This window comes from Apodemus sylvaticus, chromosome 3, assembly GCF_947179515.1.
Source record: "Apodemus sylvaticus chromosome 3, mApoSyl1.1, whole genome shotgun sequence".
NCBI lineage: Eukaryota > Metazoa > Chordata > Mammalia > Rodentia > Muridae > Apodemus > Apodemus sylvaticus.
The window spans coordinates 76,241,740-76,257,932 of NC_067474.1; positions in this window are offsets into that span (position 1 = coordinate 76,241,740).

Consider the following 16,193-nt stretch of genomic DNA (forward strand, 5'->3'; position numbering starts at 1 on the left):
CACAGAGCTTAGGCTTCAGTCCTGAGGCCTCTGTCCATAGCCCTCGGACCTCTACACTTCCGGATCCAGATTGGCCTGAGCGGCAACAACACATCTCCAAGTCCTGAAAGAGGCAAGTGGGACTTCCAGGCAGCCAGCAGGGAGAAGTCAGTGTGCTCCAGTGAATCCAGCAGGCCCCAGCAGGAGCCTTATGTGTCTGCTTCCAGGTCTGAACAGCCTGGACAACAAGACCCTGTCTCCAGGCAGGGCAGGAGGTAAGCTGTGCACCAGAGGCCACCTGGGAAGGGGCAGCTTGCACTGGTGAGTCCAGCATTGACAACACCAACTAACACCAGTGAGAACTAGATGGCAAAAGGCAGACGCAGGAACGTCACTAACAGAAATCAAGGCAATATGGCAACATTTAAACCCAATTCTCCTTTACCAGCATGTCCTGGATACCCCATCACACCAGTAAAACAAGATTTGGATTTAAAATCACTGGTCATGATGCTGGTACAGGAACACATGAAGGACATACTTAAAGAAATTCAGGAGAAAATGGATCAAAAGTTAGAAGCCCTTGCAAGGGAAACACAAAAATTATTGAAAGAAATCCAGGAGAATACAAAAGCCAATAATGAGGAAACACAAAAAACACTTAAAGAAATACAGGAGAACTTTGGTCAACAAGCTGAGGTCATGAAAGAGGAAACACAAAAATCTCTTAAAGAATTACAAGAAAGCACAAACAAGCAAGTGAAGGAGCTAAGCAAAACAATCCAGGATCTAAAATCAGAAGTAGAAACAACTAAGAAAACTCAAAGAGAGACAACTTTGGAGATAGAAAGCCTTGGGAAGAAATCAGTGGACATAGATGCAAATATCAACAACAGAATACAAGAGATAGAAGAAAGAATCTCAGACCCTGAAGATACCATAGAAACCATGGACTCAACAGTTAAAGAAAATGCAAAAAGCAGAAAGCTTGTGACCCAAAATATCCAGGAAATCCAGGACACAATGAGAAGACCAAACCTAAGGATTATAGGCATAGATGAGAGTGAAGATTTACAGCTTAAAGGGCCAGCAAATATCTTCAATAAAATTATGGAAGAAAACTTCCCTAACCTAAAGAGAGAGATGCCCAAGAATATACATGAAGCCTACAGAACTCCAAACAGACTGGACCAGAACAGAAATACTTCCTGTCACATAAAAATCAAAACACCAAACGTACTAAACAAAGAAAGAATATTAAAGGCATTAAGAGAAAAAGGCCAAGTAACATATAAAGGAAGACCTATCAGAATCACAGCAGACTTTTCACCTGAGACTATGAAGGCTAGAAGATCCTGGGCTGATCTCATGCAGACTCTAAGAGAACACAAATGCCAGCCAAAACTACTATATCCAGCAAAACTCTCAATCACCGTAGATGGAGAAACTAAGATATTCCATGACAAAATTAAGTTTACCCAATATCTATCCACAAACCCAGCCCTACAAAGGATAATAGGAGGAAAACGCCAATACAGGGAGGGAAACTTCACCCTGGAAAAAGCAAGATAGTAACCTTTCATCAAACCCAAAAGAAGTTAAGCATTCAAATCTAAAAAATAACGTCAAAAATGATAGGAAGTAACAATCACTATTCCTTAATATCTCTTAACATCAATGAACTCAATGCCCCAATAAAAAGACATAGTCTAACTGACTGGATACGTAAACAGGACCCTACATTTTGCTCCTTACAGGAAACACACCTAAGGGTCAAAGACAAACACTACCTTAGAGTAAAAGGCTGGAATACAATTTTACAAGCAAATGGTCTCAGGAAACAAGCTGGAGAAGCCATTTTAATATCAGATAAAATTGACTTTCAACCCAAAGTCATCAAAAGAGACTCTGGGGAACACTTCTTGCTGGTCAAAGGAAAAATACAACAAGAAGAACTCTCAACCCTGAACATCTATGCTCTAAATGCAAGGGCACCCTCTTTCGTAAAAGAAACTTTATTAAAGCTCAAAGCACACATTGTACCTAACACAATAATTGTGGGTGATTTCAACACTGCACTTTCCTCAATGGACCGATCAGGAAAACAGAAACTAAACAGGAACATAATGAAATTAATTGAAGCTTTGGACCAATTATATTTAACAGATATATATAGAACATTCTATCCTAAAGCAAAAGAATATACCTTTTTCTCAGCACCTCATGGTACCTTCTCCAAAATCGACCATATAATTGGTCACAAGACAGACCTCAACAAATATAAGAAGATCGAACTAATCTCATGCCTCCTATCAGATCACTATGGAGTAAAAGTGGTCTTCAATAGCAACAAAAACAACAGAAAACCCACATACACATGGAAATTGAACAATATTCTACTCAATGATATCTTGGTCAAGGAAGAAATAAAGAAAGAAATTAAAGACTTTTTAGAACACAATGAAAATGAAGACACAACATACCCAAATCTATAGGACACAATGAAAGCAGTGCTAAGAGGAAAACTCATAGCCCTGAGTGCCTCCAAAAAGAAAATGGAGACAGCATACATTACCAGCTTAATGACACACCTGAAAGCCCTGGAACAAAAAGAAGCTATTTCACCCAGGAGGAGTAGAAGGCAGGAAATCATCAAACTCAGGGCTGAAATCAATCAAGTAGAAACAAAGAGAAACATGCAAAGAATCAACAAAACCAGGAGCTGGTTCTTCAAGAAAATCAACAAGATAGATAAACACTTAGCCAGACTGACCAAAGGGCACAGAGAAAGTATCCAAATTAACAAACTTAGAAATGAAAAGGGAGATTTAACAACAGAAACTGAGGAAATCCAAAAAATCATCCGATCCTACTACAAGAGCCTATACTCAATACAGCTGGAGAACCTGGAGGAAATGGACAATTTCCTTGACAGATACCAAATACCAAAATTAAATCAGGACCAAATAGATCATCTAAACTGTCCCATAATGCCTAAAGAAATTGAAGGAGTCATAGAAAGTCTTCCAACCAAAAAAAGCACAGGACCAGATGGTTTCAGTGCAGAATTCTATCAGACCTTCAAAGAAGAGTTAACACCAATACTCTTCAAATTATTCCACAAAATAGAAACAGAAGGAACACTACCCAATTCCTTCTATGAAGCCACAATTATGCTGATACCAAAACCACACAAAGATCCAACAAAGAAAGAGAACTTCAGACCAATTTCCCTTATGAACATCGATGCAAAAATACTCAATAAAATTCTTGCCAACGGAATCCAAGAACACATCAAAACAATCATCCACCATGATCAAGTAGGCTTTATCCTGGGAATGCAGGGTTGGTTCAATATACGGAAATCCATCAATGCAATCCACTACATAAACAAACTCAAAGAAAAAAACCACATGGTCATTTCATTGGATGCTGAAAAAGCATTTGACAAAACTCAGCATCCTTTCATGCTTAAAGTCTTGGAAAGAACAGGAATTCAAGGTCCATACCAAAACATAGTAAAAGCAATATACAGCAAACCAGTAGCCAGCATCAAACTAAATGGAGAGAAACTTGAAGCAATCCCAGTAAAATCAGGGACTAGATTTCAGCTGCCCCCTTTCTCCTTATCTTTTCAATATTGTACTTGAGGTACTAGCTCAGGCAATTCGACAACATAAGGAGGTCAAAGGGATACAAATTGGAAGGAAGAAGTCAAACTATCATTATTTGCAGACGACATGATAGTCTACATAAGTGACCCAAAAAACTCCACAAGAGAACTCTTACAGCTGATAACTTCAGCAAAGTGGCAGGTTATAAAATCAACTCAAGCAAATCAGTGGCCTTCCTATACTCAAAGGATAAGCAGGCTGAGAAAGAAATTAGGGAAATAACCCCCTTCACAATAGCCACAAATAGTATAAAGTATCTTGGGGTGACTCTTACCAAACATGTGAAAGATCTGTATGACAAGAACTTCAAGACTCTGAAGAAGGAAATGGAAGAAGACCTCAAAAAATGGGAAAACCTCCCATGCTCATGGATCGGTAGAATCAATATAGTTAAAATGGCTATTTTGCCAAAAGTAATCTACAGATTCAATGCAATACCCATCAAAATCCCAACTCAATTCTTCACAGAGTTAGAAAGAGCAATTCTCAAATTCATCTGGAATAACAAAAAACCCAGGATAGCTAAAATTATTCTCAGCCACAAAAGAAATTCTGGGGGAATCAGTATTCCTGACCTCAAGCAATACTACAGAGCAATAGTGTTAAAAACTGCATGGTATTGGTACAGTGACAGGCAGGAGGATCAGTGGAACAGGATTGAAGATCCAGAAATGAACCCACACACCTATGGCCACTTGATCCTCAACAAAGAGGCTGAAAACATCCAATGGAAAAAAGATAGCCTTTTCAACAAATGGTGCTGGTTCAACTGGAGGTCACCATGCAGAAGAATGCGAATTGATCCATCCTTGGCTCCTTGTACTAAGCTCAAATCCAAATGGATCAAGGACCTCCACATAAAGCCAGCACTCTGAAGTTAATAGAAAAGAAACTGGTGAAGACCCTTGAGGACATCGGTACAGGGAGAAAGTTTCTGAACAGAACACCAATAGCGTATGCTCTAAGAACAAGATTTGACAAATGGGACCTCATAAAATTACAAAGTTTCTGTAAGGCAAAGGACACCATCAAGAGGACAAATCGGCAACCAACAAATTGGGAAAAGATCTTCACCAATCCTACATCAGATAGAGAGCTAATATCCAATATATATAAAGAACTCAAGAAGTTAGACTCCAGAAAACCAAACAACCCTATTAAAAAATGGGGTACAGAGTTAAACAAAGAATTCTCACCTGAAGAACATCGGATGGCAGAGAAGCATCTTAAAAAATGCTCAACTTCATTGGTCATTAGGGAAATGCAAATCAAAACAACCCTGAGATTTCACCTTACACCAGTCAGAATGGCTAAGATTAAAAATTCCGGAGATAGCAGGTGTTGGAGAGGGTGTGGAGAAAGAGGAACACTCCTCCACTGCTGGTGGGGTTGCAAATTGGTACAACCACTCTGGAAATCAGTCTGGTGGTTCCTCCGAAAACTGGGCACCTCACTTCCAGAAGATCCTGCTATACCACTCCTGGGCATATACCCAGAGGATTCCCCACCATGTAATAAGGATACATGCTCTACTATGTTCATAGCAGCCCTATTTATAATTGCCATATGCTGGAAAGAACCCAGGTATCCCTCAACAGAAGAGTGGATGCAAAAAATTTGGTATATCTACACAATGGAGTACTATTCAGCCATTAGAAACAATGAATTCATGAAATTCTTAGGCAAATGGATGGACCTAGAGAACATCTTACTAAGTGAGGTAACCCAGATTCAAAAGATGAATCGTGGTATGCACTCACTAATAAGTGGATATTAACCTAGAAACCTGGATTACCCAAAACATAATCTACACATCAAATGAGGTACAAGAAGAAAGGAAGAGTGGCCCCTTGTTCTGGAAAGACTCAATGAAGCAGTATTCAGCAAAACCAGAACGGGGAAGTGGGAAGGGGTGGGTGGGAGGACAGGGGAAGAGAAGGGGGCTTATGGGACTTTTTGGGAGTGGGGGAGCTAGGAAAGGGGAAATCATTTGAAATGTAAATAAAAATATATAGCGAATTAAAAAAAAAGTCTGATATTTTTGCAAGTAGATTTCCAACTTGAGCCCTTGATTGAATAAACAGTTAAAATAGCAAAAAAAAAAAAAAACTAAAAAAAAAAACAAGTAATACAGAATATATACACAATGGAGTACTATTCAGCCATTAGAAACGAATTCATGAAATTCTTAGACAAATGGATGGAGCTAGGGAACATCATACTAAGTGAGGTAACCCAGGCTCAAAATGTGAATCATGGTATGCACTCACTAATAAGTGGATATTAACCTAGCAAACTGGAATACTGAAAACATAATCCTCACGTCTAATGAGGTACAAGAAGAACGGAGGAGTGGCCCCTTGTTCTGGAAAGACTCAGTGAAGCAGTATAGGGCAAAACCAGAACAGGGAAGTAGAAAGGGTTGGGTGGGAATACAGGGGGAGGGAAGGAGGCTGATGGGACTTTCAGGGAGTGGGGGTCTAGAAAAGGTGAAATCATTTGAAATATAAATAAAAAATATATCAAATAAAAAAAGGGAAAAAAAGAATTATCAACACACTTTCCAAACCATATCCTTATATATTTGAGAGAAAATCTTATACTTGTCTAAATGAGAAGCCCTTAATGTGGGAGAGAAAATGAATAAGAAGGAAGCCCCAGATTCACCATGACTGCTTCACTCTGGATTCTGACATCATTTCATAGCACCCTATAGAATTCTTGAATGTTCTCTCTTGAGTGTATATGCAAATTCCATGATCCATTACACTCTCTGACATTGTCAGTTTAAAGTGGGCCTCCCCATTTAGACTCTGCCCCTCTTGAGAAGCTCTTCTGTAATTATATGCTCCTGGGTCTCACTTCTTGAAACAGTAGGTTTCATAGTATAGGATGTGTTAATAGTTATTTGGAGGATAAACACATTTGTTTTAAAAGCATATCTAAGTAATCATGTGATAGGAGAGACTGTTTTAGGTACAGACTTTGGGATCAGATGGGATAAATGGCATATGTTTTATTTCTTTATTACTAATTAAACACCTGACAAAATATATTTCAATTTCTCAGTCCTAAAGTCTAAATATTCCTCTATCCCAAGTGGAAAAAATATTTTTGTCGCAAAGTAATTTAAATGGAAAGGGTCATGGAGATTTCTTTCTTGTAGATAGTTCACATTTTTATATACACACTAAAGAAACACTTCAGCCCAGTAAGAAAAATACCTGGTAGAAAAAGTTTACCCAAGCTGGATATTTTCTTTGTGAGCTTTAGTAAGTTGTTTTCCTTCACTAAGTGTCAGTTCTCTCTTACAGGCCCCTGGAGGCTAGTGTGACAATTTTGTTTCACATCTATAAAATAACTGGCTTATAGTAGTTGCTCAGTAAATCATAGTTTATGTGGTTACATCATAACATGAGAATCCATTTCAAATGTTAACTCCATTATTGAATGTGTTTTCAAAGTACAGGGTTTGGGCAAGTGCTTTTAAAATAGGGCACAGTGTAACTTCTGGTTTTATACCATGATGGGAAAGGTAATTATGCAAGTTATGACAAGACAAGATTAAGCTTGCATGTTCTTTTAAGAGATAAAGTAAACATGTAGCAAAACTATTTTATTGTCATGTAAAGATCACTTTCAGTAGCAGAAATACAGATAATACCATGATGCTACTGTGATGAGATTCCTTCAAAGGCAAACATATTTGATATGACCAAAAGCCTACCACAGTGGCTACAGGGAAAACCTCAGCCTGTCCAGACAAGCCATTAGGGCATCATGGGTATGCAACTAGCCCCTAGTCTCTAAATGGTTAGCATCTCACAGAGACATTACCAATTACCACATTACTCTCATCTAGTGCCAAGAATGTGTTGGAAAAGCCTACAGGAAATAAAAACTAGGCAGTTTGAGACATTTTCTCACGTCTTTTGTTTCCCAGCGTATATTACCATGGATGCTTTGGTGTTCTTCAGGCAGGAAGGTGCAACAACAGCTTTAGGCAATGGAGTTCTGAACTTGGCCAAGAGTTTTCTTTGCATTTCCTGGTAAAAGTGGTTCGGATTCCCATGAGTGAATACCATAGCCATGAAATTATCTCACCTAGAGCTCTCCTTTCCACTTACTGAGAGAGATCCATTGGGAAAAGAGGCAAGGGAAAATAGAGCCTGTGTTCTATTACTTGTGAGTTTAGAGGTCTTGAGCCAATCTGTGGATACTTTCAGGTATTCTTTTGCTATTTGCAAAACTGAATCACTCTCTACTTATAGGATCAAAGTTACAATCCGATGAACAACATTGTGAAAATAGTTTACAAACGTTAAAACTTCATACAAATGAGAAGGTGGCTCTTCTCTTTGGTCACAAGGGAAACGCAGCAACCATTCTTCTTCTTCTTGGCTAATGCCATTCCTAACACAAGCTTGTCTGCAATTTGAGTGATAGGTTAAAAAATAAGACTATATAATCATCTTATATTGCAATCTCCACTTATATTTATCGTACCAAATAGCTAGAGACATCTTTAATTACTGAATAGTCAATGATACTGTGGTTTCTGTATAACTGAGAAAGGGATTTTAAAAATCCTAATATAAGGAGCTGGGATTGAAGCCTAAGAACAGAGGATGTACTTCTCAACACTAAGGCTTTGGTTTACATCTTTAGTACCAGACAAGGAATCAGTTTAGTGAAGTATGTCAAGTAACTAGTTAAGTTCAACATGTTTGTTCCTTTCACTTTTGTGAACTACTGTAGTACATGCAGTATTTGGGCATCTAAAGAGAAAGTATGTGATAGTCTGTGCTATCAAACATTCAAATAGTTGAACAAGTCCCACCCTGCTGCATAAGATAAACTTCCATATTAAAATCTACTGAATTAATGTTCATCGCATAGAACCCTCCCCCCAAAACACACACATGGTAACATCTTGACTTATGTGTATCTTAGGCAAACTGACCCATCACATTGATCATCTTAGGTCCAAACACTGGATAAGATTTAGAAGCAGAAAGGTTAAATGATGTTTTGGGGGTACATGGGGAGCACATGATCATTTATTGATCTCTAGTGTTTAAAATTCAGCTTCTAAGTTGCATTTGCTAGTAGAGTTTAACAATAGTCCAGGAAAGACCAAGGAGTGTAATTCAGAGGCAAAGCTTCTGAGGAAGATGGCTCTACCAGCTAGCAGTATCCAAGAAGTAGTGACTTTGCGTTAAAGGTGCCACAATAAACCTGATCAGTTTTGTCCAGTGGATGTTACAAAGAAAAAAATGTAGCCCCTCTGTTCCTTCTGCCCCTTCCTCCTCCTGCCCTTTCTGCTGGGGCAGACTCTTGGCAGGTCTGCTACAGTGAAATTATCTCCTTGTCCATCCTAGCGAACCCACTGCACTCACAGTAGTTGGTAAGAAACCCCTCCCACCTCTGCTGTTGGGGGCCTGGAAGGACTTGTTACCTAACAATCACCAAAACACCCATCCTCACAAATAACACTCCCCTTCAGTTTCTTCTGCCCTTCCACCAGTCCCTCCGCAGGAGTGCAGAAAGGACTGAGAGCACAGGTGAGACTACCCCTGCTGCTCAGAAAAACCAGTCCAGAACCCTCAGGCAGGAGTCTTCTGGTTTCTGTCTCCTGCTGGGGACCATCCTATGCCACAGTGTGCCATATCCAGGTGGTGCAGGGAGATAGCTAATGTCCGAGGACTGTGGAGAGGCCTTAGACAGAGCTGATCCTGGGCCACAGAGCTACATACACAAATACTACCACAGGAGAACTGGTCTCCCATGAGTGCCTACATACCTGTATGCGTAGAGAGAACAGGAATCCCAGGAGTACAAATACACAGGCTTGCAAGACAGATAAGCCACAGTCAAAGACAGGAAGACCAGCTAACACCAGAGATAACCAGATTGAAAGGGCAAATGCAAGAACATTACTAACAGAAACCAAGGCAATATGGCACCATCCAAACACAGTTCTCCCACAACAGCAAGTCCTGGATACCCCAACACATCAGAAAAGCAAGAGCTGGATTTAACATCACATCTCCTGATGCTGATAGAGAACTTCAAGAAGGACATAAATAACTCCCTTAAAGAAATACAGGAGAACATGGGTCAACAGGTAGAAGCCCTTAACGAGGAAAGACAAAAATCCCTTAAAGAATTACAGGTAAACACAAACAAGTGACAGAACTGAACAACACCAACCAGGATCTAAAAATGGAAGTAGAAACAATAAAGAAATTACAAAGACAGACAACTCTGAAGATAGAAAATCTTGGAAAGAAATCAGAAATCAAAACTGCAAGCAATGATAACAGAATATAGGAGACAAAAGAAAGAATGTCAAGCCCTATAAGAAGGAATGCTGAGTTGGCTGGAGAGATGGCTCAGTGGTTAAGATCACTGACTGATCTTCCCAAAGGTCCTGAGTTCAAATCCCAGCAACCACATGGTGGCTCACAACCATCCATAATAAGATAGATCTGATGCCCTCTCCTGGTGTGTCTGAAAACAGCTACAGTCATATAAGCTTCTTCTACATAAGATGAACTCTCAATTCTGAAAATCTATGCTCCAAATTCCAAGTGCACCATGTTCATAAATGAAACTTTACTAAAGCTCAAAGCACACATTGCATCCCACACAATAATAGTGGGAGACTTCAACACCCCATCCTCAGCAATGGACAAATCATGGAAACAGAAACTAAACAGAGATACAATGAAACTAACAGAAGTTGTGAACCAAATGAATCTAACAGATAAAGAACATTCTACCCTAAAGCAAAAGAATATGCCTTCTTCTCAGCACCTCATGGTATCTTCTCCAAAACTGACCATATAATTGGTCACAAAACAGGTCTCAATAGAAACAGGAATATTAAAATAATTCCATGCACCCTATCAGATCACCACAGTTGTACTGGCTGGTTTTGTGTATCAACTTGACACAGGCTGGAGTTATTACAGAGAAAGGAACTTCTGTTGGGGAAGTGCTTCCATGAGGTCCAGCTGTGGGGCATTTTCTCAATTAGTGATCAAGTGGGGAGTGCCCCTTGTGGGTGGTACCATCTCTGGGCTGATATTCTTAGGTTCTTTAAGAGAGCAGGCTGAGTAAGCCAGTAAGGAACATTCCTCCATGACCTCTGCATTAGCTCCTGCTTCGTGACCTGCTTGAGTTCCAGTCCTGAATTCTTTTGGTGATCAACAGCAATGCGAAAGATGTAAGCTGAATAAACCCTTTCCTCCCCAACTTGCTTCTTGGTCATGATACTTGTGCAGAAATATAAACCCTGACTAAGACAACTGTTTAAGGCTGGTCTTTTTATTTTTTTCCTTTTTTCCTTTTTTTAATTTTTTAAAGATATATTCTTTATTTACTTTTCAAATGTTGTGCCATTTTCCTGGTTCCTGCCCCCCAAAATCCCATAAGCCATCTCCTCTCCCCCTGTTCCCAATCAACCCTCTCCCGCTTCCCTGTCCTGGTATTCCTCTACACTACTGCATTGAGCCTCTCCTTCCTTTGGTGTCTAACAAGGCCATCCTCTGCTGCTTATGTGTCTGGAGCCGTGGGTTGTTTGTCCCTGGGAGCTCTGGGAGTACTGGGTGGTTCATATTGTCCTTCCTCCTATAGAGCTGCAAACCCCTTCAGCTCCTTGAGTCCTGTCTCTAGCTCCTCCACTGGGGAACCTGTGCTCAGTTCAATAGCTGTCTGAGATTGTCCCCCTTTGTATTTGTCATGCACTAGCAGAGCCTCCCAGGTGATAGCTATATCTGGCTCGGGTCAGCAAGCACTTGTGGGCATCAATGATAGTGTCTGGGTTTTGTAACTCTAAATGGGATGGTTCCTTAGGTGAGGGTGTCTTTGGATGGTCTTTCCCTCAGACTTTGCTCCACCCTTTGTCTCTGTATCTCCTTCTGTGGGTATTTTGTTCCCCCTTCTACAAAGGACTAAAGTATCCATACTTTGTTCTTCTTCCTTCTTGGGCATCATTTGATATGTTAAATGTGTCTTGGGTATTCCAAGATTCTGGGCTAATATATATTTATCCGTGAGTGCATATGATGTGTGTTCTTTTGTGATTGGGTTACCTCACTCAGGATGATATTTTCAAGTTCTATCCATTTGTCTAAGAATTTCATGAACTCATTGTTTTTAATAGCTGAATAGTATTCCATTGTGTAAATAAACCACATTTTCTGTATCCATTCTTCTGTTGATGGACATCAGGTTTCTTTTCAGTTTCTGGCTATTATAAATAGGGCTGCTATGAATGTAGTGGAGCATGTGTCCTTATTACATGCTGGGGAATCCTCTGGGTATATGCCCAGAAGTGGTATAGCAGGGTCTTTCAGTAGTATTATGCTAAGGTTTCTGAGGAACTGCCAAACTGATTTCCAGAGTGGTTGCTTGCAATCCCACCAGCAGTGGAGGAGTGTTCCTCTTACTCCGTATTCTCGCCAGCACCTGCTGTCTCTTGAGTTTTTTGATCTTAGCCATTCTGACCAATGTGAGGTGAGATCTGAGGGTCATTTTGATTTGTACTTCCCTGATGGCTAAATATGTTGAACATTTCTGTAGTTGCTTCTCAGTCATTTGATATTCCTCAGGTGAAAATTCTTTGTTAAGCTCTGTACCCCATTTTTTAATAGGGTTATTTGGTTCTTTGGAGGCTAACTTCTTGAGTTCTTTGTATATATTGGATATTAGCCCTCTATAAGATGCAGGGTTGGTCTTAAGTTCAAACAAAAACAATGGAAAACACAAATTCACATGGACGTTGAACAATGTTCTATTCAATGATAACTTGGTCAAGGAAGAAGTAATGAAAGAAATTGAAGACTTTTTAGAATTTAATAAAAATGAAGACACATCATAGCAAAACTTATGTGACACAGTGAAAGCAGTGCTAAGAGGAAAACTCATAGCACTAAGTGTCTGCCAAAAGAAAATGAAGAGAGCTTACACTATTAGCTTGACAACACAGCTGAAAGTTCTAGAAAAAAAGAAGCAAATACACCCAAGAGGAATAGACAGCAGGAAATAATCAAACTCAGGGCCGTAATCAACCAAATAGAAACAAAAAGAACTATACAAAGAATCAACAAAACCAGGACTTGGTTCTTTGAGAAAATCAACAAGCTAGATAAACCATTAGCCAGACTAACCAGAGGGCACAAAGGCACTACCCAAATTAATAAAATCAGAAATGTAAAGGGAGACATAACAACAGAAACTGTGGAAATTCAAAAAATCATCAGATCCTACTACAAAAGCTTATATGCAATGAAATTGGGAAAATCTAAATGAAATGGACAATTTTCTAGACACATACCAGGTGCTAATGTTAAAACAGATTCAGATAAACCATCTAAATAGTCCCATAACTCCTGTGGTAACAGAAGTAGTGATTAACAATCTCCCAAACAAAAAGTTTCAGGACCAGATGGATTTAGTGGGGAATTCTATCAGATCTTCAAAGAAGGGATAATATTAATATTCTTCAAACTATTCCACAAAATATAAATACTAGGAATACTGCCCAATTCATTCTATGAAGCCACAATAATTCTTATACCTAAGCCAAACATAATCCAAATAAGGAAAGAGAACTTTGAACCAATTTCCTTTATGAACATTGATGCAAAAATATTCAATAAAATTCTTTCCAACCAAATCCAAGAATACATCAAAATCATAATTTACTAAGCTCAAGTAGTCTTCATCCCAGGGATGCAGGGATGGTTCAATATATGGAAATCCATCAATGTAATCCACTACATAAACAAACTCCAAGAAAAAAACTATGTGATCATTTCATTAGATGCTGAAAAAGCATTTGAACAAAATTCAGCATCCCTTCATGTTGAAAGTCTTATAGAGATCAGGAATTGAAGGCACATACCTACACCTAATGAAAGCAATATACAACAAACAAGGAGCCTTATATACCTTGGTGTGACTCTAACCAAGCAAGTGAAAGATTTCTATGACAAGAACTTCAAGCCTCTGAAGAAAGAAATTGAAGATCTCAGAAGATGGAACGATTTCCCATGCTCAAGTATTGGCAAGATTAATATAGTAAAAATGGTCATCTTATAGAAAGCAATCTACAGTTTCAATGCAATCCCCATCAAAATCTGACATCAATTCTTCACAGAGCTAGAAAGAGCAATCTGCAAATTCATTTGGAATAACAAAAAACCCAGAATATCAAAAACTATTCTCCACAATAAAAGCACTTCTGGGGAAATCACCATCCCTGATGTCAAGCTCTACTACAGAGCAATAGTGATAAAAAATTAAAAACTGTATGGATTTTGTACAAAGATAGGAAGGAAGATCAATGGATTAGAATTGAAGACCCAGAAATGAATCCACACACCTATGGTCACTTGATATTTGACAAAGTAGCTAAAAACATCCAGTGGAAAAAAGACAGCCTTTTTAACAAATGGTGCTGGATCAACTGGAGGTCAACATATAGAAATATGCAAAGCGACTCATTCTTATCTCTTTGTACAAAGCTCAAGTCCAAGTGGGTCAAGACCCTACACATAAAACCAGATACACTGAAGCTTATTGGGGAGAAAGTGGGGAAGATCCTTCAACACATGGGCACAAGGGAAAATTTCCTGAATAGAACAAAAATGGCTTATGCTCTAAGAACACAAATCAACAAATGGGACCTCATAAAACTGCAAAGCTTCTGTGAGGCAAAGGACACTGTAAATAGGACAAAATGACAACCAACAGATTGGGAAAAGATCTTTACCAATCCTACATCTGATAGAGGGCTAATATCCAATGTATACAAAGAACTCAAGAAGCTAGACTCCAGATAGTTAAATAATCCTATTAAAAAATGGTGCAGAGAGTTAAAGAGAGAAATATAAACTGAGGAAACTTGAATGGCTGTGAAGCAGCTAAAGAAATTTTCAGCATCCATAGTTACCAGGGAAATGTAAATCAGGACAACCCTGAGATTCCACCTCCCATTAGTCTGAATGGCTAAGATGAAAAACTCAGGGGATAGCAGATGCTAGTGAGGATGTGGAGAAACAGGAACACTCTTCCATTGTTGGTGGGATTGCAAACTGGTCCAACCACTCTGGAAATCAGTTTGGAAGTTTTACAGAAAATTAGACATAGTACTACCTGAAGACACAGCTATACTACTCCTGGGCATATACCCAGAAGATTCTCAAACATGTAATAAGGACACATGCTCCACTATGTTCATAGAAGCCTTATTTATAATAGTCAGAACCTGGAAAGAACACAGATGCCCTTCAACAGAGGAATGGATATGGAAAATGTGGCATATTTACACAATGGAGTACTACTCAGCTATTAAAATCAATGAATTCATGAAATTCTTAGGCAAATGGATGGGACTAGAAAGTGTCATCCTGAGTGAGGTAACCCACTCACAAAAGAGCACACATCATATGCACTCACTGATAAGTGGATATTAGCCCAAAAGCTCAGAATAAACAAGATATAACTCAGACCATACAAATCTCAAGAAGAAGGAAGATCAAAGTGTTAATGCTTTAGTTTTTCTGAGAAAGGGAACAAAATACTCAAAGGAGCAATTATGGAGCCAATGTGTGGGACAGAGACTGAAGGAAATGCCACCCAGAGACTGTCCTATCTGGGGATTCATCTCATAAACAACCACTGAACCCCAACACTATTATGGATGACAAGAAGTGCTTGCTGAACGGAACCTGTTATCGTTGTCTTCTGAGGGGCCCTGTCAGATCCTTATAGATACAGTCTACCACTGAACTGACTGTGGGGTCCACAATGGAGGAGTTAGAAGGAGGACTGGAGGAGCTGAAGTGTTTTGCAGCCCCATGGGAAGAACAATGATGTAGGCCAACCAGAACCTCCAGGGCTCTCAGGGACTAAGCCATCTACCAAGGATTATACATGGTTCCTGCCGCAATTGTGGTGGAGGAATGCCTTGTTGGGCATCAGTGGGGGGAGAAGTCTTTGATCCTAGGAAGGATGGATAGATGTCCCAGTATGGGGAAATTAAGGGGTGTAGATGGGAGTGGGTTGAGCAGAGGGGCATCTTCTTGGAGGCATGAGGTAGGATAGTTTGGGGGTTTCCTTCGAGGCAGGGAAAACCAGAAAATGTATAACATTTGAAATGTAAATGAAAAACATATTCAATAAAAAGTTTTAAAAAAGAATATAAAAAAAGAATGTGACATCCCCGAATTATGGGAGCTTGTGATGTCAAATAGACATTCCGAATCACATTGGGCACTTTCCAGTCCAAATTCATTAACACAGGATATACTTTCCTTTTGAAGCAGATATAAACATTTTCATTTTAGGTTTTAATTTTCCTTGTCAAAAGCATTTGTATTCCAATGTGCTGATTCTTTCGGACTCATTATAAGCTGATTGTTTTCTTGCTCTCATGGCAGAACAAAACTCCATAAAGGAAGGGGAAGTGCTAGGCTCTGGAGTTAGCATTCTCTTCATTTTATGCTCTGAGTGCTTAATTCTCATGCA